This window comes from Pleurodeles waltl, chromosome 10, assembly GCF_031143425.1.
Source record: "Pleurodeles waltl isolate 20211129_DDA chromosome 10, aPleWal1.hap1.20221129, whole genome shotgun sequence".
Taxonomy (NCBI): domain Eukaryota; kingdom Metazoa; phylum Chordata; class Amphibia; order Caudata; family Salamandridae; genus Pleurodeles; species Pleurodeles waltl.
In genome coordinates, this window is record NC_090449.1 from 1,057,760,398 (window position 1) to 1,057,788,327 (window position 27,930).

Sequence of the window (27,930 nt, forward strand, 5' to 3'; positions counted from 1 at the left end):
AACGCGGTATTCCATTGGCGGTACACACCGCCGCGGTCAAAATACACACACACATAGAAAACTCAGCCACATTGGTCAGTTTGAAACACGCACACCTGAAACACATACTAACACCACTCCCACACACCCAACACAATATAAAACACACACCCACATCACCCACAAACCCCTACGACCCGAAATTATTGACGAAGGCTAGAGAGAGAGCACAGAATAGACAATCCCACGACACAGAGGCACACAACACCATCACCCACACAGATTCCACGCACCAAACACCACACACCACCACACGCACCACACTCATCACCACAAACGCCACCCCACACCTCATCCACACCACCCCATGGCACCCCAAAGACACCCCAGATTCAGTGACGCCGAACTGAGGGTCATGGTGGAGGAAATAGTCCGTGTAGAGCCCCAGCTTTTCGGGGCACAGGTGCAGCACACCACAATTGCCACGAAGATGGAGCTATGGCAAAGGATAGTGGACAGGGTCAACGCGGTGGGACAGCATCCACGCAATCGGGAGGACATCAGGAAGCGCTGGAACGACCTACGGGGGAAGGTGCGTTCCATGGTATCAAGGCACAACATTGCGGTGCAGAAGACTGGCGGCGGACCCCCACCTACTCCCCCCGAATTTACAGCATGGGAGGAGGAAGTCTTGCACATCCTGCATCCTGAGTGCCTCGCAGGAGTAGGCGGAGGAATGGACTCTGGTAAGTCAAAACTTCACTACTGCTTCCCACCCCCACCCCACCTGCATGCCAAATCATACCCCCACCCTCACCCCACCCCCATCACACCAACTCATAGCAAAAGGCTCACCATCACAACCCACCCATCCCAACACCAAGCCCTGCATGCGACCACAAAGCATGGACACCCATCACCAAAGCATGCCCACTGCACACACACATCACCCCCAACAAGCCACCCTCACAAAAGCCCCCACAAGGGAATGCCTGTACTTGGGTACACGGGCACCCACCCATCACACGGAATGCCACACACAGAAGCAATAACCATACCTTTATACCCCTGCAGGACCCGAACGCCACCACACCGCCACGGAGGGTCCAGAGATGTCCATCCCACCCCCAGAAGAGGCCCCCAGCGATGACAGCAGCTCTGTCTCCCTGGACCCAGATGACCAGCCCAGCCCATCGGGGACCTCTGGACAGTCGGTTCCCCACAGACAGCCACAGGCTACACCAGACCCAACCCCCTCTGGGAACACCAGCACAGCTCCCACCCAGCGGGCCCATGCCTCTGTCTCCAGGACACGTAAATCAGCGGTGTGTCCACCACTACAGGGCACCCAGGTTGACCCACCACCCCAACAACAACAGGGACCTGGGGGCAGTGGTAGTGGGCACACCGTCCAGGGGACAGAGGCCCAGGAACACAGGGGAACTGGGAGGGCTGCTGTGCGACAGGGGGGGGACAGGCCCAGGGAACCGACTCTCCAAGAGGCCCACTCCTCCATCATGGGAGCTTACCACCACTCCCAGGAGACGATGGCGACGGTACTGGCCCGGTTCCAGGAGATCCAGGCACTGCAGGAGGAACGGTACATAGGGTTCCGAGAGGAACTGAGGAGCATTGGTTCCGCAATGGGGACCATCGTCGTGGCCCTTACCCAGATAGTCACCACATTGCGGGACCATGTGGCACCCCAAAGGGCCCCTGTCACTAGCCCAGGCCAGGAACAGCCTACCACCTCCGCCGGCGCTAGTGGACAGGAGGCCCCCACACAACAACAGGCCACCAGAACCCCACCTCCTGCAGAAGAAGAACCACACCGCAAGCGGAACCTGAGATCTCACAAGAAGACAGAGTAGGATTGCAAGACCCCCGCCAGCCTAAGATACCCCCTGATGTCATCCCACTGTACCACATTGTCACCCTGTCCAACCTTTAACTGCCCCTGCTCCATCCTTCCACAGGCATATGGACAATGCACCTGTGCGACTGAGAACTGGACTCTGCCATGGACATTACTCCACCCCCACCCATCACCCTTTTACAATCATGTACCTATATGTAGCACTTAAAATAAATCACTTATTGCACTTAAAATAACAGGAGTCTGCTTGTATTCTTAACAAATGTATTACACATAACGGTGCAATAATGTCCAGTTACTTTGTGATGACAACATACCAATTTCAATAAGCTTTAGTCCATGGGCAAACAAAGCTGAAGTCAGGCAGTGGGTCATACAGCTCTGAAAAGGGAAGGGAAAGTCACAAATCAGTTAAGAGGAACTGGGGGGAAACACAGACAGTGGAGACGCATGAGGCCTTAAGTAAATGTAAAATGGCGCGGGTGATTCTTACCTGTGTGCTACTGAAAATATTGTTGTATGACTGTATCCCTGTTGTCCGTGTCGTCCCCGTTGTCTTCCTCCTCTTCACTCTCCACAGGCTCCACAGCTGCTACAACACCACCATCTGGACCATCCTCCTGCAGAAAAGGCACCTGGCGTCACAAAGCAAGATTGTGAAGCATACAGCAGGCTACGATGATATGGCACACCTTCTTTGGTGAGTACATTAGGGATCCACCTGTCATATGGAGGCACCTGAACCTGGCCTTCAGGACCCCGAAGGTCCTTTCTATGATCCTCCTAGTTCGCCCATGGGCCTCATTGTACCGTTCCTCTGTCCTGATCCGGGGATTCCTCACTGGGGTCAGTAGCCACGACAGGTTGGGGTAACCAGAGTCACCAATTAGCCACACACAGTGTCTCTGTAGCTGTTCCATCACATAAAGGATGCTGCTATTCCGCATGACATACGCGTCATGCACTGACCCAGGGAACTTGGCATTTACATGGGAGATGTACTGGTCAGCCAAACAGACCACCTGGACATTCATCGAATGATAACTTTTTCTGTTTCTGTACACCTGCTCACTTTCTTTGGGGGGAACCAAAGCCACATGGGTCCCATCAATGGCACCAATGATGTTGGGGATATGTCCAAGGGCATAGAAATCACCCTTCACTGTAGCCAATTCGCCCACCTCAGGGAAAATAATGTAGCTCTGCATGTATTTCATCAGGGCAGACAACACTCTGGACAAAACCTTAGAAAACATAGGCTGAGACATCCCAGATGATATGGCCACTGTTGTCTGAAAAGACCCACTTGCCAAAAAATGCAGTACTGACAGAACCTGCACCAGAGGGGGAATCCCTGTGGGTTGGCGGATGGGGGACATCAGGTCTGGCTCCAGCTGGGCACATAGTTCATGCATAGTTGCTCTGTCAAGCCTGTATGTAAGTATGATATGTCGTTCTTCCATTGTCGACAGGTCCACCAGCGGTCGGTACACAGGAGGATTCATCCTTCTCCTCGCAAGTCCCAGCGGACGGTGCTTAGGAGGGACAACATGGAGCACAGAGTCAAGTAACCCACAGGTTCGTTCACACAGCTTGCACAGTACACGAATCGCTATGCATTGAAAGGCTTGTATGAGTGGCAATGCAAGGCCTAGGCCTGTATGACGCAGTAGAAATTATGCCATGTGGGCCCTTGAAATGGCGTCTGCCTGACCTGTGAAGTGTGACAGTGGGATGTGAGGTGACTGCGCTGGCGTGGCACACCGTGGCGGTAGGCGGTCGAAGACCGCGGCGCAAAGCAGCATTGGTTAACATTGAACCCTATGGGTCTCAGGAGCCAATGACGATGTGCGCCGGCGGTCGCGGTGCGCACCGCCGCGGTACGCACCGCCGTGGGCGTGACCGCCATTTTCTAACTGCTTAATCACTCGAGACCTGATCATCCACAGGAGAGGACCTATACTGCAAGTGCTGCTGTGACCTCGGTCTGGGAGATACAATGGCTGCTGCGACTGGGGAAAGGGCCCCTGCCTTCACTTCCGAAGAATTGGAGAAACTTGTTGATGGGGTCCTCCCCCAGTATGCGCTACTCTACGGTCCTCCAGACCAACAGGTTAGTACACAGGGTGCACGTTGAATGGGCTATGCCTGTGTTGAGTGGGGTGTATGTAAGATGGTGGGGAGGGGAGCGAATGAGGAGTGCAACGCACGAAAGATGAGAGCATGTGCCACATGGCAAGGTTGGGGAGGGGGGGGCCACTCACATTGACCAGGCAGAAAACTGATGCGATTTCCTTTACCACCCTGTACATGTCATATAGGTCAGCGCCCATTAGAAGATCGACATTTGGCGTTCCATCGCCAAGGACGTCCGGGCCCTGGGGGTCCACAACAGACAGGGCACCCACTGCCGAAAGAGGTGGGAGGACATCCGCCGCGGGACCAGAAAGACCGCCGAGTCTCTGCTGGGGATGGCCTCCCAACGTAGGAGGGGCGCCAGCCGCCAATTGACCCCCCTGATGTCCCGGATCCTGGCGGTTGTCTACCCCGATTTGGATGGGCGCGTGAGGACATCACAGCAGACACAAGGAGGTGAGTATCAGCACATTCTGCTATCTTTGCGCGCAGTGAAGGTGTCTGGGTGGGGGAGGAGGGCTGTGGCTATCTCTAGGCCAGGGCGCATTCTGTAGGCTAGGCCCCTCCGTTAGACACGGCCCTGTGCCCCCGCCCCCCACCTCTGTAGGGTGCCAAGTACAGCTATCCATGGTCCGGCCTCATACCAAGTGGCATCGGCGCATGAGGGAGCTGCATCTCACATGGCCCCGGAGGGCCATACAACAGACTCCGAGTACACCATTGAGACGGAGGGCGAGTGGCGCTCCACACCAAGGGGACCCGTGGAGACGTCAGCGACACCGACATGTCCTCGGAAGGGAGCTCCCTAGCGGTGGCGGCAACATCCGTGCCCACCGCCACAACAGGTACAGACGCCACCCAGCGCACCAGCCCTGCCCTCCCAGCAGCCCCTCAGCCTTCGCTCCGTGCCCGCTCGCCCAGGAAGACGGGCATCTCCTTCGCCCCAGGCACCTCAGGCCCTGCCCCAGTTACCCCTGCTGCCCTCAGTTAGGAGGTCATTGACCTCCTCAGGACACTCATTGTTGGGCAGTCTACCCTTTTGAATGCCATCCAGGGTGTAGAAAGGGAGGTGCATCGGAGCAATGCATACCTGGAGGGCATTCATTCGGGTCAGGCTGCCCATCAGCAATCGTTCAACGCTCTGGCCTCAGCACTGACGGCAGCCATTGTCCCTGTCTCCAGCCTCCCTCTTCTGACTCCCTCCACCCAGTCCCAGTCTCCTGTTCCTCTGCCTATCCCATCCACACCATCAGACCAGCCTGCACACACCTCTACACCCAAGGGCAGCTCATCCAGACATAAGCACCACAGATCCCACAAGCATTCACCCAAGCAACATCCAGATGCAGACATGCCAACAGTCACTACCACCTCTGTGTCCCCCACCTCCTCATCTCCCTCCTCCCTCCCTGTGACGTCTCCACTCACACCTGCATGCACACCACCATCAGCCAGTACTTCCATCACCAGCACACCCTCCATTACAGTCCGCACACATGCAGTCACCACCCCCACTGCCATTTACACGTCCCCTGTGTCCTCTCCCAGTGTGTCTGTCACCCCCTCTTCCAAAGCACACAAACGCAGGCAGCCACCCACCCAACAGCCATCTACCTCATGACAGCCTCCGTCACAAGCACCTGCACCCAAAGACAGCACACTTGACTCTCCTACAACCACATCCTCTTCCTCCACTCCCATACCCACTACAACTACCCGTCCCTGTCCTTCCCAAGTCCTTTTCCTTTCAAACCTTGAGCTCGTTCCAATCACTGACCCACCCCCTCCATCTGGTAAGAGTAAAAAAAGCACCTCAACCACCACCAGCCCTGCATCTACTGTGACCATAGTGCAGGGCTATTGGAGTCCACCAGCTCCTAGAGCAGGAACATCGGCCAGCAGCAAGGGGACAGCCAGCCCACCCCCTGGGAAGAGGACAAAAAAAAAGAAGGGCCGGCGCGACAAGCCTGAGACGGCTGCCACCAAGGACAGTAGCCTTGCCCCGTCACCTGCCACATCATCAAAGGGAGGCAAGGGCCACAGAGCTTCAGCGAAGGAGGGCAAGGGCAGCAGGGTGGAGAAGTCAGGCAGCAGGCGAGCTGCCCAGGAGGGCCCCACCAGCCCCATTCCGGTTGTGATGGACGACACCCACGGGCCCAGGACTCCATCACAGGAGGGCCCCGCGACCGCAAGGTCGGATGGCGACTGAGCGTGAAGTCTTGGCCAGGTCTGGCTCCCTAGAAACACAGGACAAGCACTGCTGAACAGGGCCCCACCGGGAGAAGCACCGCTGAACAGGGCCCCGCCGTGACAAGAACCGCTGAACAGGGCCCCGCCGGGAGAAGCACCGCTGAACAGGGGCCCGCCGTGACAAGGACCGCTGAACAGGGCCCCACCGGGAGAAGCACCGCTGAACAGGGGCCCGCTGTGACAAGAACCGCTGAACAGGGGCCCGCCGTGACAAGAACCGCTGAACAGGGGCCCGCCGGGAGAAGCACCGCTGAACAGGGCCCCGCCGTGACAAGAACCGCTGAACAGGGCCCGCCGGGAGAAGCACCGCTGAACAGGGGCCCGGCGTGACAAGAACCGCTGAACAGGGGCCCGCGGTGACAAGAACCGCTGAGCAGGGGCCCGCCGTGACAAGAACTGCTGAACAGGGCCCCGCCGGGAGAAGCACCGCTGAACAGGGGCCCGCCGGGAGAAGCACCGCTGAACAGGGGCCCGCCGTGACAAGAACCGCTGAACAGGGCCCCGTCGGGAGAAGCACCGCTGAACAGGGCCCCGCCGGGAGAAGCACCGCTGAACAGGGGCCCGCCGTGACAAGGACCGCTGAACAGGGCCCCGCCGGGAGAAGCACCTCTGAACAGGGGCCCGCCGTGACAAGAACCGCTGAACAGGGGCCCGCCGTGACAAGAACCGCTGAACAGGGGCCCGCCGGGAGAAGCACCGCTGAACAGGGGCCCGCTGTGACAAGAACCGCTCCGCTGGGCCCTTCATCTCAAGCACCGCTCCGCTGGGCCCTTCATCTCATGCACCGCTCCACTGGGCCCTTCCTGTCAAGCACCGCTCCGCTGGGCCCTTCATCTCAAGCACCGCTCCGCTGGGCCCTTCCTGTCAAGCACCGCTCCGCTGGGCCATTCATCTCAAGCACCGCTCCGCTGGGCCCTTCCTGTCAAGCACCGCTCCGCTGGGCCCCGCCGTCTCTGCCCCGCTCCGCTGGGCCCTTCATCTCAAGCACCGCTCTGCTGGGCCCTTCCTGTCAAGCACCGCTCCGCTGGGCCCTTCATCTCAAGCACCGCTCCGCTGGGCCCTTCCTGTCAAGCACCGCTCCGCTGGGCCCTTCCTGTCAAGCACCGCTCCGCTGGGCCCTTCATCTCAAGCACCGCTCCGCTGGGCCCTTCCTGTCAAGCACTGCACCGCTGGGCCCTTCATCTCAAGCACCGCTCCGCTGGGCAACACCGTTTCAAGCACCGCTGGCCCATTGACAGTGCCGGTTCTGTGTCGAGCAGGGCTTCACAAAGCACTCTGGGCACCATGCCTCCTCCATTAACAGTGGAGTCGGTAATCCATCTGATGGACTGTGGCTTTGCACTCCCCAGGATGGTTCAGTGGGCAAACCACCCACTGTAGAGACTTGAGAGACTGTGGCTTTGCACTCCCCAGGATGGCACAGTGGGCAAGCCACCCACTGTAGAGACTTGTGAGACTGTGGCTTTGCACTCCCCAGGATGGCACAGTGGGCAAACCACCCACTGTAGAGACTTGTGAGACTGTGGCTTTGCACTCCCCAGGATGGCACATTGGGCAAGCCACCCACTGTAGAGACTTGTGAGACTGTGGCTTTGCACTCCCCAGGATGGCACAGTGGGCAAACCACCCACTGTAGAGACTTGTGAGACTGTGGCTTTGCACTCCCCAGGATGGGACAGTGGGCATGGAGGCCCCTCGTGGATCTGGCGTCGTGGACTCATGTGGCTGAGGTGCCCCCCCTTCCCTTCCCCCTGAGGTGCCTGTAGTTTTATCATCTGATGCCCCTGCAGTGTTCTCTCCAATGGCATCTGGTCTCCTGTGTGGGCTTTGCCCATGTGTTAGTGCACATTGGCCCACGGACTATGGAACTTTGACAGAATGTGCAGGACTTATTGCCTATGTATATATTTTTGACTATGTTCATTCCTTATTTTGTATCATTCATATAGCATATTTCCCATACCTTCAGTGGAGCTATTTATACATATATTTTATAGATCATTTTAATTGTGTCTTTGCATTATTCCGGTGGGTTTGGGGGGTGTCACTCTGACTTGTTGCTCTGCATTGGGGTGTAGGTATTTGGGTTGGGGGGGTGGGTGTATGGCGCATGTGTGTGCCCGTAAGCTTTCCTCCTCCCCCCTCCCCTGTGTCGTAGGTGCAATACTCACCGTTGTCGTCCGCGCCGGCGTTCGTACTCCTGGTGGATGAGCAGGTAGACAATAGCTGGTAGGATGTTTAATTCGGGTTCCATGCTGTCCTCCTTCCTCGTGGAGTGTGTAGAGGTGAGCGTTTTCCCGTTCGTAGTCTGTTTCCGCCGTGTTTTTATCGGCGGGGCTCCCGCCCCGGAAAAGGTGGCGGATTGGTGAGTTGTGATAGGGTGGGCGGTACATTGTCTGCCGCCTGCCTGTTGGCGGTGACCGCCGCGCTGTTTGTCTGTCCCGCCGTGGCGGTCGGAGTGTTAAAGTGGCGGCCTGTGTTGGCGGTTCCCGCCAGGGTCAGAATACCTTTTTTTTTACCGCCAGCCTGTTGGTGGGTTGGCCGCCGCTTTATCACCGACCGCCAGGGTCGGAATGACCCCCATAGTCTCCAACCTTTTACGCAGACCTCAGTAGTACAGGCACCATACACCCATCACTTGTGGCCTTCTCATAAACATGTATTACCATCAGCAACAAAGTACCTTCCCGCTTTCACTATGCCAGTGGACTATACCCAGCCCCTCCAACTTACTTACTATGGCAATTCCATTGCATCCAAAACACTGACCAGACTCCTACTCTGCCTTCGCTCCAGCATACATATCACCTCATGCTACACAACAGACTACATTATAATGCATAGAACATTCCACAAGGTGGGACCCAAATTCCGCAAACCAAGCTGTCAACTGAAAAGCTCCTTCCTTCCTGGCAGTAATAGCACTGATGTTATTAGTGATGGTGCTGTTGATGCTGGTTTTTCGATTGTACCAATGGTATTGTTGATTTTAGTTGTGGTGTGGTATTGGTATTGGTGATATTGGTGGCATTGGTTATGATGGTGATATTGTTGGTATCGCTAAGGGTGGGTTAGCAGTAGGAGTACTGGTGAAACTGGTATCATTGAGGATATTGGTGGTGTTGTATATTAGTGGTGTTGTGGTATTGGTTGTATTTGTGGACTTGGTATTGGTAGTGGTACGGCCCTGAAAGTTGTGGTTCTGCTCTTGTGGTATTGGTTCTGGTGTGGTACCGTGGGTGGTATGGCACTGGTGGTGATGTGGTATTAGTGGATTTGGTACTGATGTGTTATTGGCGGTGGTATGCTTCTGCTGTGGGCAGTGGCTTTGATGGCAGTATAGCTGGTGTTGGTGATATTGATGGTGCTATAGGTGATTTGATAGTTGTGGTGATGTTATTGTTGATGATGATGGTATTAGTGTTGATGGTGATAGGGTTCAACTGAAGTGTCACTTGATCCGAAGACAATCTCTACCACTTGATTATCTATGAGACCATTCTGGAAATCACAATGTCACCCCAGAACCCAGAAGAATGGAGCAGGGGAGAAAGAGAAAAACACTAGTCTGATGTTGGAATGCAGTAGCGGAATGGAAATCCAGGAAACCTAGGGATGCATTCCCCAAGGATACAGACTGCACCTCCATAGTAAGAGACAAACTTACAGTGAGTGTAACAATGAAATATCAAGAGCTCAAAATATAAGTCTCCATTCATCACACATTGGATAACTTAGCTGCCTCCTTTGTGTATAACATTGTGGCAAACCCAAGGAAGACCAGAAAACAATCTTGAGCGCAGAGGAGGAGGAGTAGAAGGAGCCGCAACAAGGCACAGTTGTGATGAAAGAAGTGGGTAACGACCAACGAAGTAGCCGGAGGGGAACCGGAAAGGTAGAAAACAATAAAGTGAGGGAAGTGCGATAGCAGGTTCTGAACTGAGAAGTCAACTAAAAACCCATTGCAAACACAAAAAGTTCTCAGACACAGACAAGGTGAATTGCTCTCTTATATACTGTCATTTCTCAAGATGACCCAGAAGTAACCTATCAAAGTGAAAGTATAAATCTGTGATAGCATGCACCTAAACCTTCAGTCTGTAGCCTCCACATGGAGGCAATTGCAACAGCGCCACATTTGCTGTGATTGATTCCTCCTAACAAGTGTAACTCTCCTCTTGCTCTGCCTGATACTGCTATGAAGCGAGTTTGAGTGTGTTAGACCTGTCAGTCCTTGGCATGGTTTCCCCCGGTTTTGCTTCTGACCTCCTGTTTTTGATCCTGTGCTGAATTTACTTTTCACTGGCTTTAGGACTCTGGGCACTTTACCACTGCTGACCAGTGCTAAAGTGCAAGTTCTCCCTGTGTAAATTGTATTGGTGCTTCTTTTCTCCATGAGTGGCATATTTGATTTGCTAATTAGTCCCTAGTGAAGAGCACTATGTGTGCCCAGGGCCTATAAATCAAATGCTACTAGTGGGCCTGCAGCACTCATTGTGCCACTGAGATGAGTAGCCCTGTAAACATGGCCCAGACCTGCCACTGCAGTGTCTGAGTGTGCAGTTTTGAACTGCCAGTTTGACCTGGCAAGTGCACCCACTTTTACTGTATGTAAGTCACCCCTATGGTAGACCCAAGGTAGCCCCATGGGCATGGTGCAGTGTATTTAAAAGGTAGGACATGTACTGGTGTGTTTTACATATCCTGATAGTGAAGTACTGCCAAATGTGATTTTCACTATTGCAAGGACCATCTCTCCCAACGGGTAACATGGGGATTGCCTTGAAATATATTTTAAGTGTAATTCCCCAACTGGAGCAGATAGAGATATGGAGTTTTGGGGTCTCTGAACTAACAAAGTAAAAAATACATCTTAGATGAAGTTGGTTTTTGAATTGTAAGTTTGAAAATGCCACTTTTAGCAAGTGCGCATTTTCTGTCTTAACCATTCTGTTCCTCTGTCTGTCTGCTGAATACTCGTCTGGGTCAGAATGATAGTTGGTCTGTGTGACAGGGTTGAAGTAACCCTGTTACCGAGTAATACAACGGGGCCGACGTGGTCGTACTCTGGGGGGCCCAAAGGGAGAATGGAGGATCGGACCATTTTCAAAAATCGGGATATCCTGGATAAAAAGGAGAAGGCAGGAGAAGAAGCGTTGTTGTTGGAGGAGGAAACATCAGTGACGGAAGATGTGTGGAAGAAAGAAACCGTAGGACCACCGACACGGCAGGAGCTCAAAGACACCCTACTGCAGAAACCATCCGAGACGTGTACGGAAGACGAGAGAGAGGGACAGGTCGAAGACTCCAGCCACGTCCCTGGAGGGATGTGGCTAATGCAGGTGTGTGCTTACCTCCCCGGCACCAGGGGATTTTGGGGGAAGTGGAGAGGAGGGAGGAGGGTAGAGGAGTAACTGAAGGAAAGACTCTGATGTACTTAACCGGAACCACTGTTCGTGCTTTAGATTCACAGGAGAGCTCTGTAGGATGTTTATGTGGGGTCCCTTCATATGAGCACAGGATATTTTTTTGTTGTTATTTTTGTTTTCCTTTTTTCTCTTCGTGGATTACTCTCCTCACACTAGTTTGACCGCCACCCACCTCGCCGTGCACTCTATCTATGTAGCCAGCCAAAGTAAAGCAAAACCCACTTACCTTTCTTTTTTTTTCCCTTCCCACGGGTCCTTCTTTTCAGCTGACTCCTTCCATCAGGGAGTAGAAATTCCGAACCGGAAAACACCTAAGAAAGAGGAGAATACAAAGAGAATGGACAAGTATGAGGAAGCACGAGTAATGGAAAACAGAGACCAGAGGCACAAATGGACAGAATAAGTGAAGAGAAAGAGAAAGCAGAAAACTATAAAAGACAAAGGACAAGGAGATAAGAACTTGTGTTTTTTTCAATTATTATTATTATTTTTTTTTCCTTTCTTGGACTAATACAGTACTTCAAATAAACGAATCTACGAGATTCCTCTGAACTATAATCCCTTTTATGTCTTCTATATAATGAGACCCCCAAGAGCCTACAACAGTGGTGTCAGAAGTAGGATTTCGGGGGTTTAAACTATATTCAAAACGGAAGACAAACCCACTTTAGAGGACATGATTCACCAATTGGACAACGGCATTTGCAATTGGTATGGGAGGAGCAACAAAGGGAGGCTCGAAATGATTGAAAAACGCTCCAGAATGCCCTGAAAAGTCAAGCTACAATAATGGCCAACAACCAACTGGTTCATGAGACGGCATTACAAAAATTAACCGACACCATTGCCTCTAGTCGTGTCCATTCTAACGTACCAAGCTCAGTTCTGCAGAAATTTCAAGAAGGGGAAGATCCAGACGCGTGTTTTACTAACTTTGAGCGAGTTGCAGCTTCAGCTACATGGCCAGAGGATAGATGGGGGCAGTACATTGCCCTGCTCTTAATTGGAACCCAACAAGCCCCCTATCAAGCAATAAACGCGGGAGGCACCACACCGTACCCTGAGATAAAGAAAGGGATCTTAGAACGTGTGGGGTTCGATACTGAGTACTATCGTATCAAGTTTCAGAAAACAAAATGGAACCCTATGGAAAATCCACATGCCCTTTATTACTGAATTCAGGATTTAGGTTTAAAATGGCTGAGTCCCATAGGTACAGATAGGGACAAGGTGATTGAAATCATCCTGCTTGAACAATTCCTTGAGGCCCTACCCCCACAAACCTGTAATTGCATTAAGCAACACCGAAACGTGGATACCACCATGGCAATAGACCAGCCTGCGCATTTCATCGGGCCCTTGAGTTTAAGATGAAAAAATGACAAATTATAGGAAACCGCCTGCCTAGCCCCTCATATCCGGTAAAATCAATGAAAGGTCCCGAGGAAGCTCCCATACAAAAATCAGTAGACAAGAACCCTAATCAATTACCCCAGTGTTACCACTGTGCAGAATGGGGACATGTATCCCGGAACTGCCCTCACAAAACCGAACCGATGGAAATAGGGGTCACTAGAGGGAGAGTTCTCTATATGGGCAAAGATGTGTCTCGCTATGTTGAAGAATTATTAATAAATGGACGACCTACCAGAGCCCTAATCGATTCAGGGTGTAGTCAGTCGGTAATTCGGGTGAGTTTAGACCCTGAGACAATATCGACAGCCCATGAATGTGTCTCCATTTGTTGCATTCATGGAGATATGAAGCAATATCCTTTAGTACAATCAACAATCGAATGGAGAGGTCAAACTGAGACTCTGATGATGGGGGTACTCCCTCACTTAGTAGAAGAAGTAATTATTGGTACGGACTATGATAATTTTTCTATGTTATTGGACAGTGCCCAGACAGCCAGAAATTGGAGAAGTGGTGTACAGAAGCACATTTTTCCCAGATTTCCATCACTCCAGAGAAAGAACATCTAAAATTAAGTAAAAGAGAGAGAAGAGAAGGGAAGAGAGCATACCAAATGGGTAAAATAGTCAATAATACACAAATAGTCGATAAACCAGTATTGGCAACCCTACCTCCTTTCAAGAGCAGCCAAAGGGACGACCCTACCCTACAACATGCATGGGAGACAGCTGTAATTGAAAAGACTGGACAGGCGGGTCCCTATTTTCTCATCCAAAATGCTCTGTTGTATAGAGTCACCCAACATAATCACCAAGACAAAACACAGTTAGTAGTGCCCCAACCATATCGTACTCAGACCTTACATTTAGCACACAGCCACGTAGGAGGTGGGCATTTTGGTACAGAAAAGACAGAAGAATATCTGCTGCGTCGATTTTATTGACCAGGCGTCTTTTCTGAAATTTACGGCTTTTGTCATCAATGCCCTAAGTGTCAACTTATTAATCCCAGACCAAACAAGAAAGCTCCCCTTTTCCCCTTGCGTATTATAGATGTTCCCTTTTCACGGGTGGGTATGGATTTGGTAGGCCCTTTGACCCCATCCTCAAGCGGATACATGTATATCCTTGTTTTAGTAGATTATGCTACAAGGTATCCCAAAGCCATCCCTTTAAGTAGTATGACCACCAAAAGCATAGCCCAGGCTATGATCGTTTTTTTTTCTAGGGTTGAGTTTCCCAGAGAATTACTCACGGACCAAGGAACTCCATTCATGTCCCGATTGATGTCACAAATCTGTCAAATACTTGGAGTCAACCACATCCGTACCTCGGTTTATCACCCTCAGACAGACAGCCTTGTAGAGAGATGTAATCGAACACTGAAAACTTTGTTTAAAAAAAACTATAGCCAATTCTGGTAAATACTGGGCTAAAAAACTACCACTAGTGCTTTACGCTATACGAAACATGTCCAATCATCCACTGGCCATACTCCATTAGAGTTGGTCTTTGGACGATAACCCCAGACTTTACAAGATATGGCTGCAGAGAAGTGGGGGGGAAATGAAAATGAGGATAAAGACATTCTAGAATACACCCAACAATTAAAAGACCAGATTCATAATGTTTGGGAAGACGTCAGAATAGACCTCGAGGAGGCCCAGATGAGACGCAAAAAATACTATGATAGGAGTACAGTTCTTAGGTCATTTAAACCTGGAGACAAAGTATTAATATTACTACCCAGTTCAGAGAATAAATTATTAGCCAAATGGCAAGGTCCTTCTAAGATACTAAAACCCGTGAGCCCTGTCACATACAAACTGGCGCTATCTGACAATCCAAAAAGAACCCAGATATATCATGTTAACCTCTTAAAGAAATGGGAGACAGCAGATGATTCAACCGGATCACTGATGTCCATGGACCCTGACTCCAACTCCACAGCAGCACCTGTGGCCCAGTGGTGTTATCGCGACACCGCAAAGTCGATGCCCCGCTCCTTGACCTGACAGATTAATTGAGCAGGTCTGTAAGGAACTGATGCCGCATTACCTCCCCTGCAACCGTAAGGAACCAACATCTCACCTCTCCTGCCTGGCAGTAAGAAATTGATGCCTCGCCTCCCCAGTGGTAGTAAGGAACTGACGCTGCACCAACTCCAGCAACTCCTCACCTCCCAGACTCCATGCAACGTCTTTGTTTCCTCATTGTTGTCCAAAGGTACTGTACTGAGGGTCCTTGCGAATCCGTGACTGGCCCACACTCTCTCTTGAGTGGCGTTGGACTGTAAGGAATGACTCCGTCAAGACACCGTGAAAGCCCCACTGGAGCTATTGAGCTTGGAAGCACTATACTGAGATTTAGGCCCTCATTATGACCCTGACGGTCGGTGTTAAAGCGGCGGTAAGACCGCCAACAGGTCGGCGGAAAAAAAAATGGAATCACGACCATGGCGGAAACCGGCAACATAGACAGCCACTTTAACACTCTGACCGCCACGGTGGTACAAACAAACAGCTTGGCAGTCACTGCCAACAAACAGGCGTGAGACAATGTACCGCCCACACTATTATGACAGGCCAATCCACCACCTTTTCTGGGGCGGATACAACGCGAACAAAAACACGGCGGAAACAGGACTTGGGAGTGTAAACACTCACCTCTACACAACCCACGAGGAACCAGGACACCATGGAGCCAGAACTCCAAATACTACCTGCAATAGTATTCCTGCTCTTCTACCAGGAGCACGAAAGACGGCGGTGACGACCACTGTGAGTACTGCACCTACAACACAGGGGGGGGGGAGAGTGACACACACACGCAACACCCCCACCCCAACCCTCACCCACAACAACACACACATTAATACATGCTGCAACATTACATTTACGCCCCCCACCCCACCTGGAAGAGCGCAATGACAAAAGGAAATGATTGTAACGATTGTAATCAATAAAAATCCATTAGTCAAAACTTGAAATGCAAGTTCGGGTAGTGCACCATTCATAGTCTGTGGACCACTGGGCCCAAAATGCATGGGTGAGGCCCACACTCGATACCAGACTCCAAACGGAGAGAAAACTGCTGGGGCATCAGATCGAAATGATACAGGCACCTCAAGGGGAAGGGAAGGGTGGGCACCTCAGCCGGATGAGTGCACAACGCCAGCTCCACGAGGGGCCTCCATGCCCATTGATGTGTCCTGGGGAGTGCAAAGTCACAGTCTCTCAAGTCTCTCCAGTGGGTGGTTTGCCCACTGCTTTATCCTGGGAAGTGCAAAGCCACAGTCTCTCAAGTCTCTCCAGTGGGTGGTTTGCCCACTGCTTTATCCTGGGGAGTGCAAAGCCACAGTCTCCCAAGTCTCTCCAGTGGGTGGTTTGCCCACTGCTTTATCCTGGGGAGTGCAAAGCCACAGTCTCTCAAGTTTCTCCAGTGGGTGGTTTGCCCACTGCTTTTTCCTGGGGAGTGCCAAGCCACAGTATCACAAGTGGATGCCTTTCTCCACTGGTTCTAGAGGGGGCTTTGTGCCCAGAGTGCTTCATCCTGCCAAGGACTGAGGTAGTGGATGTGATACTCCACTGGTTCTGGATGGGGCTTTGTGCCCGGAGTGCTTCATCCTGCCAAGGACTGAGGTAGTGGATGTGATACTCCACTGGTTCTGGAGTGGGCTTTGTGCCCAGAGTGCATCATCCTGCCAAGGACTGAGGTAGTGGATGCCTTTCTCCACTGGTTCTGGAGGGGGCTTTGTGCCCAGAGTGCTTCATCCTGCCAAGGACTGAGGTAGTGGATGTGATACTCCACTGGTTCAGGAGGGGGCTTTGTGCCCAGAGTGCTTCATCCTGCCAAGGACTGTGGTAGTGGATGCCTTTCTCCACTGGTTCTGGAGGGGGCTTTGTGCCCAGAGTGCTTCATCCTGCCAAGGACTGAGGTAGTGGATGTGATACTCCACTGGTTCTGGAGGGGGCTTTGTGCCCAGAGTGCTTCAACCTGCCAAGGAATGAGGTAGTGGATGCCTTTCTCCAATGGTTCTGGAGGGGGCTTTGTGCCCAGAGTGCTTCATCCTGCCAAGGACTGTGGTAGTGGATGCCTTTCTCTACTGGTTCTGGAGGGGGCTTTGTGCCCAGAGTGCTTCATCCTGCCAAGGACTGAGGTAGTGGATGTGATACTCCACTGGTTCTGGAGGGGGCTTTGTGCCCAGAGTGCTTCATCCTGCCAAGGACTAAGGTAGTGGATGCCTTTCTCCACTGGTTCTGGAGGGGGCTTTGTGCCCAGAGTGCTTCATCCTGCCAAGAACTAAGGTAGTGGATTTGACACTCCATCGACGGTGGTGCAACATGCAAGCTGCCCATGCTCCTGGAACTGACCACCAGCCTCGTACGACTGACCACTGGGGATGGCAGCCATGTTTGCGGTGGTGCCACTGGCTCAGGATGTTGCGGGGCAGCTGGGGGTGCTAGCAGCGACGTCAGTAACGGCGGTGGTGGTGGTGGGCTCACTGACTGCGGTGCTGGCAGCGGTGTCAGTAGCGGTGGTGCTGGTGGCGGTCTCACTGACGGCGATCCTGGTGAAGGGCTCAGTGTCTGGGGTGCTGGCAGTGGTGTCAGTAGCGGCAGTGCTGGTGGCGGGTTCACTGACTGCGGTGCTGGCGGCAGTGTTAGTAGCAGCGGTGCTGGTGGCGGGCTCACTGACTGCGGTGCTGGCGGCGGTGTAAGTAGCGGCGGTGCTGGCTCATTGACGGCGGTGCTGGTGAAGGGCTCAGTGTCTGGGGTGCTGGCGGTGGTGTCTGTGGCGGCGGTGCAGGTGGCGGTGCTGGTCTTGTCTGCCGTGCAGGTTGGCGTCGACGTGGACCTGCCTTTGATTTTCAGGCCCTTCCCCACCTGGTGGCTCAGCTGTCTTGCCACTTTCAATTTTTGTCTTGACTGAGCCCTTGGTGGCAGGTGTTTTGGCCTTCTGCCTCCGGGATGTGGGCAACTTTTTCTGTTTTGGAGGTGGTGGAATGTCCTTGCCCTCGCTCCTTGGGACACTGGCAGTCCTGTTGCTTGGCACACTCCAAAATCCTGTTATTGCTGGCACCACTGTGCCCGGTGATGTGGTGGCTGAGGTGCTGGGTTGGGACCTGGAAAGGCGGGCCCTAGGGGACGGGCAGAGGGGGGAGGTGTAGGGAAGAGGCTCAACATTTGATAGCAAAAGTTTTTTAGACACACTGGGATGGGTATATGGAGGGGCTATGGGAGTGGAGGAAGAGGTAGTGGTTGTAGGAGGTGTTCGTTTGGTGACTTTGGGTGAAGGTGCATGGGCTGTAGGCTGTTGTGAGGTGGATGGCTGTTGGATGGGTGTGTGACTGCGTTTGTGTACTTTGGGAGGAGGGCTCACAGACACACTGGGAGAGGACACATGGGATGTGTGAATGGTAGTGGGGTGGTGAGTGCACGTGAGCGGTGTGTGGTGATGGGCGTGCTGGTGATGGAGGTAGTGGCTGAGGATGTAGTGCATGCAGGTGTGAGTGGAGACGAGACTGGGAGGGAGGAGGGAGACGTGGAGGAGGGGGACACAGTGGAGGCAGTGGATGCTGGTATGTGTGCATGGATATGATGCTTGCGTGAGTGCCTGTGGGATGTGTGGTGCTTATGTTTGCCTGAGCCACCCTTGTGTGTTGAAGTGTCTGCATGCTGGTCTGATGGTGTGCTTGGGATAGGCTGAGGTACAGGGGATTGGGTCTGGGTGGAGGAAGTTGGAGGGGGGAGGCTGGACACAGGGACAATGGCTGCCATCAGTGCTGAGGCCAGAGCCTGAAATGCTCTCTGTTGGGCTGCCTGGCCAGAATGAATGCCCTCCAGGAATGCATTTGTTTACTGCAACTGCCTCTCTGCACCCTGGATGGCATTCAGAATGGTAGAAGGCCAAACAGTGAGGGATCTCAGGAGGTCAATGGCCTCCTCACTGTGGGCAGCAGGGCTGACTGGGACAGGGCCTGAGGTGCCTGGGGCGAAGGAGATGCCCACCATCCTGGGTGAGCGGCCATGGGACACACGCTGAGAGGCTGCTGGGAGGGCGGTGCTGGTAGGGGGGTTGGCGGCTGTACCTGTTGATGCGGTGGGCACAGAGGGGCCCGCCACCGCAAGGGAGCTCCCATCAGAGGAGGAGTCGGTGTCGCTGGTTTCTGCTCCTGTCCCCGCCGTGGAGCTCCCCTCGCCCTCCGTCCCACTGGTGACTTCAGACTCCGTTGTCTCACCCTCCAGGGCCATGTGGGATGCAGCTCCCTCCTGCTCTGGTGGCACTGCTCCTCCGCCTGATGATGCTAATGCACACAAGAACAGGGAGGCCACAAAAAGGTGGGGGGGAAGAAAGAAGAAAGACATGTTCAGTGCATGCAATACCGCTATCGTTGGCGGACACTACAGACACAGCAGCCCTCTGCACTATGCCATGCACTTAGAGTTCCCTAATTAATCACAGGGACATGGGGTACAAGGCCTATGCCCGATTGCTGCACACATGGAGGTCACAGGAGCCTGACTAGGTGTAGATGGCTCTTACCACTGGTGGGGTTGGGGTGCCACATAGCCTGCCTCACAAAGAGTCCTTGCCTACAAAGCTCGCCCTGGCCTAGGGTAACCCACTGCCCACCTACCGCAACCAGACACCTCCTAATGCGTGCAGAGTCAGCTGAATGAGAGTGTATTCACTCCCTTGTGGCTGCTGTGATGCCCTCAAGCGCCCATCCAACTACGGATATGCCACCGCCAGGATCCGGAACATCAAGGGGGTCATGGTGCGACGGGCACCCCTCCCACGTTGGGAGGCCATCCCCAGCTGGGTCTCCGCCGTCTTCTTGCTCCAGCGGCGAATGTCCTCCCATCTTTTCCAGCAGTGGGTGCTCCGTCTGTGGGGGACCCCCAGGGTCCGGACGTCCTTGGCGATGGCACGCCAAATATCCTTCTTCTAGTGGGCGCACGTTCCCACCCTTGCCCTGACGCACATACACTCACCGTCTGCTCATGCAGGCCTCAGTCCCCTTCCCCCCTGTATCTTCCATCCACACCACTCCAAACAGGCATTGCACATGCAGCATGCTCACAGTGTACTCACCTGTTTGTCTGGAGGACCGTAGAGTAGCGTGTACTGGGGGAGGACCCCATCCACTAACTTGTCCAACTCCTCCAAAGTGAAGGCAGGGGCCTTTTCCCCAGACACATGAGCCATCGTTGCTTCCAGACTGAGGTCACAGCAGCACTTGCAGTGTAGGTCCTCTCCTGTCGAAGGTCAGGTATCAAGTGAGTGAACAGACAGAAAATGGCGGTCACGTCCGCGGCGGTGCGTACCGTCACTGCTGGCGTACATCGTCATTGGCTCATGGGACCCATACGGCCCAATGTTAACCAATGCAGGATTGCGCCGCGGTCTTCGACCGCCTACCGCGACGGTGTACAAAGCCAGCGCAGTTACCTCATATCCCCTTGTCCCACATTACAGGTCAGACAGCCGCCATTTCAGGGGGCCACATGGCATTATTTTTTAATGCGTCACACATACCTAGGCCTTGCATACACACAGAGACAGGCAGGCACATAGCGGATTGACAAATATGTGCAATAAATTCTTTTTTTACTACCTCAGTGTTGGCTGACTCTGTGCTCGCTGTTCTCGTCCATAGGGCACGTCCGCTAGGGCAGGTGAGGAGATGGCGGCATCCTCCGGTGTACAGACCGCTGGTGGACCTGTCGACAATGGAAGAGAGACATGTAATAGTCACCTACAGACTTGATCGTGCAACAATCCATGAACTGTGTGCCCAGTTGGAGCCAGACTTGATTTCAGCTATCCACCATCCCACAGGAGTCCCCCCTCTAGTGTAGGTCCTGTCAGTACTCCATTTCCTGGCCAGTGGGTCATTTCAAACAACAGTGGCTATTGCATCAGGGATGTCCCAGCCTATGTTCTCAAACGTGTTGTCCAGAGTGTTGTCTGCCCTGCTGAAACACATGCACAGCTACATCGTTTTCCCTCAGGTGGAGGATTTGCCTACAGTGAAAGGTGACTTCTATGCCCTGGGACATATCCCCAACATCATAGGTGCCATTGATGGGACACATGTGACCTTGGTACCCCCATGCAGGAGTGAACAGGTGTACAGAAACAGAAGGAGCTATCAATCAATGAATGTGCAGATGGTGTGTATGGCCGACCAGTACATCTTCCATGTGAACGCCAAGTTTCCTGGATCAGTGCATGACGCTTACATTTTGAGGAATAGCAGCATCCCTTATGTGATGGGGCAACTCCAGAGGCACCCTGTGTGGCTAGTAGGTGAGGCCAAGGACCCTATACAGTGTGAATAGTTGTCTGGGCCTGGGGTTGTCCCTAAGGGTTAGTGTGTGTCTAGCAGATGTCCCTCGATATTTTCAGGTGACTCTGGGTACCCCAACCTGTCATGGCTACTGACCCCAGTGAGAAATCCCAGGACAAGGGCAGAGGAATGCTACAATGAGGCACATGGGTGAACTAGGAGGATTATAGAAAGAACCTTCGGCCTCCTGAAGGCCAGATTCCGGTGCCTCTTTATGACAGGTGGTTCTCTCTACTACTCACCAAAGAAGGTGTGCCAGATCATCGTGGCCTGCTGTATGCTGCACAACTTGGCTTTGTGACGACAGGTGCCTTTTCTGCAGGAGGATGGTCCAGAAGGAGGTCTTGTGGCAGCTGTGGAGCCTGTGGACAGTGAAGAAGAGGAGGCAGAAGAAGAGGATATCGACAACAGAAACAACGTGATCCAGCAATACTTCCTGTGAGACACAGATAAGAAGACATCACTACCTCCTACATCTCATACAATTGTTAGACCTATCAAGTGTCTGTTACTTTCACCCAGTGTATGGACCCTGACCTGTCACTTTGCCTTTCCATTTCACAGATGTGGGTCCCACTGTGTGACCTCTGCTATGTTACCTCATGGACTAGGGCTGTGTGACATAGGTATTTTGGCAATACAATGGACATTGCTATTGTCCTTAGTTATTGCAAATACACATTTGTGAAAGCACAGACTGACTCCAGATTGTTTTATGATTCAAGGGTGTTTATTTAAGTGCAAATTAGTGGAGGGGGTTGGGTGATTGTGGAGGAATGTCCATGGCAGAGTCCAGTCTATTTATTTCACAGGTGCATTGTCCTAAGGGGCATAGGAAGTGGAGCTAGGGAAGTTTAATGATGGACAGGGCGACGAAGTGGGACAGAAGGATGACATTCAGGGTGGTCTCATTTCTTGGTGGGGGTCTTGGCATTGTTCTCTGTCTTTGTCCTGGATCTCAGGGACCGTTTGCGGGGTGGTTTTCCATCTGCAGGGGGTGGGGTGCTGGTGTTGTGGTCCTGTGGTGATGCCTCCTGTCCACTAGCGCCGGCGGAGGTGGTGGGCAGTTCATCATCGAGGCTAGTGTCAGGGGCCCCTTGTTGTGCCACAGTGTCCCTCCTGGTGTTCACAAGGTCCTTCAGCACCCCTACAATGGTGACAAGGGTGGTGTTGATGGGCTTGAGTTCCTCCCTGATCCCCAAATACTGTTCCTCCTGCAGTCGCTTGGTCTCCTGAAACTTGGCCAGTACTGTTGCCATCGTCTCCTGGGAATGATGGTACGCTCCCATGATGTTGGAGAGGGCCTTGTGGAGAGTAGGTTCCCTGGGCCTGTCCTCCCCCTGTCGCACAGCAGTCCCCCTGTTTTCCTGTTCCTCTGTCCCCTGAACAGTGTGCCCACTGCCACTGCCCCAGGTCCCTGATGTTCTTGGGTTTGTGGGTTTGCCTGGGTTCCCTGTAGTGGAGAACACACTGCTGCTTGACGTGTCCTGGGGACAGAGGTATGGGCCCGCTGGGTGGGTGCTGTGCTGGTGTTTCCTGAGGGGGGAGGTTGTGTTGTGGCATGTGCCAGTGTGAGGGGAACCGACTGTCCCGAGGCCCCAGATGGGCCGGGCTGGTCATCTAGATCCAGTTGGACAGAGCTGCTGTCATCACGGTGGGCCTCTTCTGTGGGGGGAGTGGACACGTCTGGAACCTCCTGTCCAGTGATGTTGGGTAGGGGTCCTGCAGGGGTGTAAAGGCATGGTTATTGCATCTGTGTGTGCCATTGTGTGCAATGGATGGGTGACCCTGTACCCCAGTGCTCATATTCGTGTGTAGGACCTTGTGTGATATTTGGTTTGGGGATCTGTGTGGGTATCTGTAGTGGACATGCTTTGGTGATAGGTGTCCATGCTTTGGTGTTGCATGCAGGGCTTGGTGTTGGGTTGGGTGGTTTGTGATAGTGGGACATATGTGAGGTGTTGGAGTGTTGGGGGTGAGGGTGAAAGTGGGGGTATGTCATAGCATGCAGGTAGGGTGGGTGATGAAATAGTTAAGATTTGACTTACCAGAGTCCATTCCTCCAACTACACCTGCGAGGCCCTCAGGATGCAGTATAGCCAAGACCTGCTCCTCCCATGTTGTTAGTTGTGGGGGAGGAGGTGAGGGTCCGCCTCCAGTCCTCTGAACTGCAATCTGGTGTCTTGAGACCACGGAACGTACCTTCCCCCGTAGGTTGTTCCACCTCTTCCTGATGTCATCCCGTGTTTTGGATGCTGTCCCACTGCGTTGACCTTGTCTACGATTCTGCGCCATAGCTCCATCTTCCTAGCTAGGGAGGTGTGCTGCACCTGTGATCCGAAATAGCTGCGGCTCTACCCGGACGATTTCCTCCACCATGACCCGGAGCTCCTCCCCAGAGAACCTGGGGTGTCTTTGTGGTGCCATGATGTGGTGTGGGTGATGTGTGAGGTGGTGTGTGTTGTGATGTGTGAGGGGATGTGTTTGTGTGCGTTGAGTGAGGTGTATGGATGTTGTGTGAGTGATGGTGTTGTGTGCCTGTGGATGCTAGTTTGTTGATGGTGGTGTCTCTCTCTGTGCTTCATTCTCAATTTTGGTAGTAAGGGTTTGTGGGTGATGTGGGTGTGTGCTTTATATTGTATTGGGTGTGTGGGAGTGGTGTGTGTGTATGTGTATCAGGTGTGTGTATTTCGATTTGTCCACTGTGGTTGTGTTTTGTAAATGTGTGTGTATTTTGAGCGCGGCGGTGTGTACCGCCAATAGAATACCGCGGTTGAAAGACCGCCGCGTGGATTCGTGGGTCGTGATAGTGTGGGCGTATTCCTGTTGGCGTGACGGTGGAGGTTTTGTTATCGCCAGTTTATCACTGACCTTTGGTGTGGTGGACTTGTGTGGGTGTCTAGATTTTGGCGGATTCCGAGCTGTGGGTCGTAATAGCTGTGGCGGAATTCTGCTGCCGCAGCAGTGTGTTGACGGACTTCTGCACGGCGGTAAGCGGGATTTACCACCAATGTTGCAATGAACGCCTTAATCTTTAAAAATTCATATCTTTCCCTGTGTATGTTGGATTGTTGTTGCTTTGCTCTTGTTTTATTCAGATAAATATTGGCTATTTTTCTAAACTGGTGTGGAGTACCTTTATGGTGTTTTCACTGTGTTACTGTGTGTGTGTGTGTGTGTGTGTGTGTGTGTGTGCATGTGTGTACAAATACTTTACACATTGCCTCTGAAACAAGGCTGACGGCTTGAACCAAGGGTGTGACAACGGGTTATCTTAGCTGTGTGGCTTCCTTTCCCTAACTACAGTGAAGGTCTCTACTTGGACAGGGTACAAACCACTGCCAACTATAGACCCCATTTCTAACAGTGTGTGTGACTCCTTTTCTGAGTTTTATGTTGAAGTAGGAATTGCTTATGGTTTATACAGTGCGAAACACTTCGGCGATATGCTCCGGCATAGACAGTGTCTTGATGTTGATCTTGACTGATGGTATTAGTGATGTAGATGCTATTGGTGATGGTTGTTCTGGTAGTTGTAGTACTATCTGTGGTGTTATTGGGGTTGGTGGCATTAGTAATGGCATTGGTGGTGGTGTGTTTTTGGTGGTGATTTGGTACCGGTGGTGATAGTGTTATCAGCACTGTAGCTGTGGTATTAGTTGTGGTGGTACTGGTGTTGGTGATGGTATTTCTGTTGTGTGATATAGTGGGTGATGTGGGATTGGTGTTTGGACTGTTGATCGGTGTATGCTGTTGTACTGGTGCGGTGGTGGGGTGCGATTGGCAGTTGTGTTGTAGTGGTGTTGGTGTGACATTTTGGTGGTGATGATGGAGGGTGCTGTGGTGATGGTGTTCTTAATGGTGGTGGTATTGGTAGAGTTCTTGTTAGTCCTGGTAGAGGTGGAATTGAAGATGGGGGTATTAGCATTGGTGGCATTTGGTGATGGTATTGACTTGGGTGGTATTGGTGCTGATGAAGTTCTATTGGTAGTGGTGGAATTTGTGTAATTTGTTTTGGTGGTTTTATTTGTAGGGTACCAGTATTGTTAATATATTGGCAGTGGTTCCAGTGGTGGTGGGTTTGTTGGTGCTGGTGGTGGTGGTATTGCATGTTAGAGATAAAAAAGTTAATTGATAAAAATTGTGAACGCTGAGTGTATGTTCAAGATGTATTGAAGCCCTTCATCTATTGCAAGGAAAGCATTCAATAGAAGCTAGAATGATACACTAAACCACCAATAACTTGAAGTGAGCGAGGAATAGCTATGTAGGTGGAACCAAAGCTACTCTATATATAATTGAAAGAATTGTTATTGAAAAGTATGTCAGACAGATAACAATGTCTGTAGCCAGGCATAAAAATGGCAAAAAACACTTGAGCAGAATAAATTGAAATACTTCAGTTATCTCCTGTAGTAGTAAGAGCATTAGCAACTGCAGTTGTTAGATGACCAGGCTGCTCAGAATTCACAGTATCTACTGGTTCTAAGCAGGTGACACTCAAAGGCAGGCAATAGGCATACTTTCCCCAGGGTACTTTGACATACATACTTGCCCACCATGCAACAGAGATACCCCTATTGCATAAATGTTCACATGACTATCGCAGGCACATACAAGGGGTTTTAAAAATATAGGTTGCATTTGCCTGCCTTCTTAATGAAGAACTATGGAGTTATTGGTCATAATATAGTAAAGGATATTCTTTAATACCTTGAATTCGTGCACCCATGTTTCCAGGTGTTCGGAAAGATGGCTGTGTTAGCGAGGCATTGATGATGGTGGTTAGTGGCTGATCTCGTCTCTTCCGAGGTTGAAAGCTTGGTGAGAACAGAGGTCAGTGGGTGCTCTGGAGTAGATGCAGTTCATAAGGGTGGTTGTGTTTGATGTGCTGTGTTAATTCCAGGTGGTTTGCTTGTAGTCGGTTGTGGTGGTTGATTGGAGGCTGGGGGTGTTGGAGGTTTGGGAACTGAAGTTCTTGGAAATGGTTGCTATCTTGTGTTGGAAATGGTCAGTGAGAGTGTTCCAAAGCTCTGACATGGTGAAGGGTTCCTTGGTTTGGTTGGTACTGGTGTCAATCTGGAGGGTCAGGGCCTCCCTCTTTGCTGTTCTGACCTGTTGATGTTAGTCAATGGTTCTCCAGTGGTCGGCTCGTAGGTGACAGTGTTGCAGAGTAAAACGTAGAAAAGCTCATGTTTAATATATGCCTTTGGGTCATCCTAGTGACTAGGATACAGTCCTCTTTCTATATCTAAGTGAATTCACTTTACTTATGTACGTTGTCTCATGAACGGGTCTAGCAATTTCCTCATGTTATCAACACATTACTTAAGTGTATGTGTGGTGATGTTAGCATGTGGTGTCACTGGGGTTTGTGGTGTCATTGGGGTTAGTAGTAGAATGCGGGCGTGATGCAGTCAGTTGGGGGTGGCGGAGGACTTAATGAGTTGGGGGTGAAGTATCCTCCATACTACTGGCTGTTTGGACAATAAAGGAAGCTTGATCTAGACTTTAGTGTTGGAGCAGTCATTATAGTACGCTATTCCAGTTTATTATTTATCTATACATTAACACTGATATGCAATTAACTAAATTCACCTTTGATTTAAAACTAGTGTCTTCAAGCCATTGTTTTCTACACCTGTAGGCTTCTTGCGTAACACAGAGTGGCTGGGGGCTTTCACAATAAGGTAGCTGTTAATAAAATGATCCATGAAATGCATAGATCAGGGATCTACAACGAGTAGCTCATGAGCAATGGGTAGCTTGCTAGCACCCTCAAAGTAGCACTCAGAGCTGACATCAAGCCCAGTACCTCTTTCACAAAATCTGCTCTGTTCATTTCAACAGCCTTGGAGTGGTAGCCGGCCAATCCAATAGCAGAGCCTCCTTAATAGCACTCAAACACACACTATGTCAGCCTACGGGATCTGCCACATGACCATCTGCATCCCCTCTCAATGCAGCTAAGTCACAAGGAGATTGGCCATGTCATAGGTTGTGCTCTATTAGTTGCACCATCTGTGTGAGCAAAGGACCATGAAAGAAGAGTGATAGCAGTAATCTGAGCACTAACTACTGCTGACCCATTGAAGTCAATGACTGGACGAGCCAGAGTGAAAACATGTTATGTGGGTGCACGATCAGCCCAGTAACTAAAGAGAGCATGGTATGGATCCAGAGCAGAGGAAAATAAGAGCCTCACGGGCATTCAGATATGTGGCAATGTGTCCCTCCTTCATGGCTCAAAAGTGAATCTAGCCCGTGTCAAAAGGGTTGCATCTCTGGCACAATTGTATCTGTTCATGGCATAATTGCATAATGATGGTCATCATTGACAGTTTTGGGCATTCTTGATCTAGTTGTGACCTATAGGCAGCCATCATTGACCTGATCGTCATGGTGTCCAGCTTTGCCATAATTATGTCTCTGGTATAACAGCAGGCATTTTTGGCAAAATGCAGGCATCATTGGTGTTATGGTGAGCAT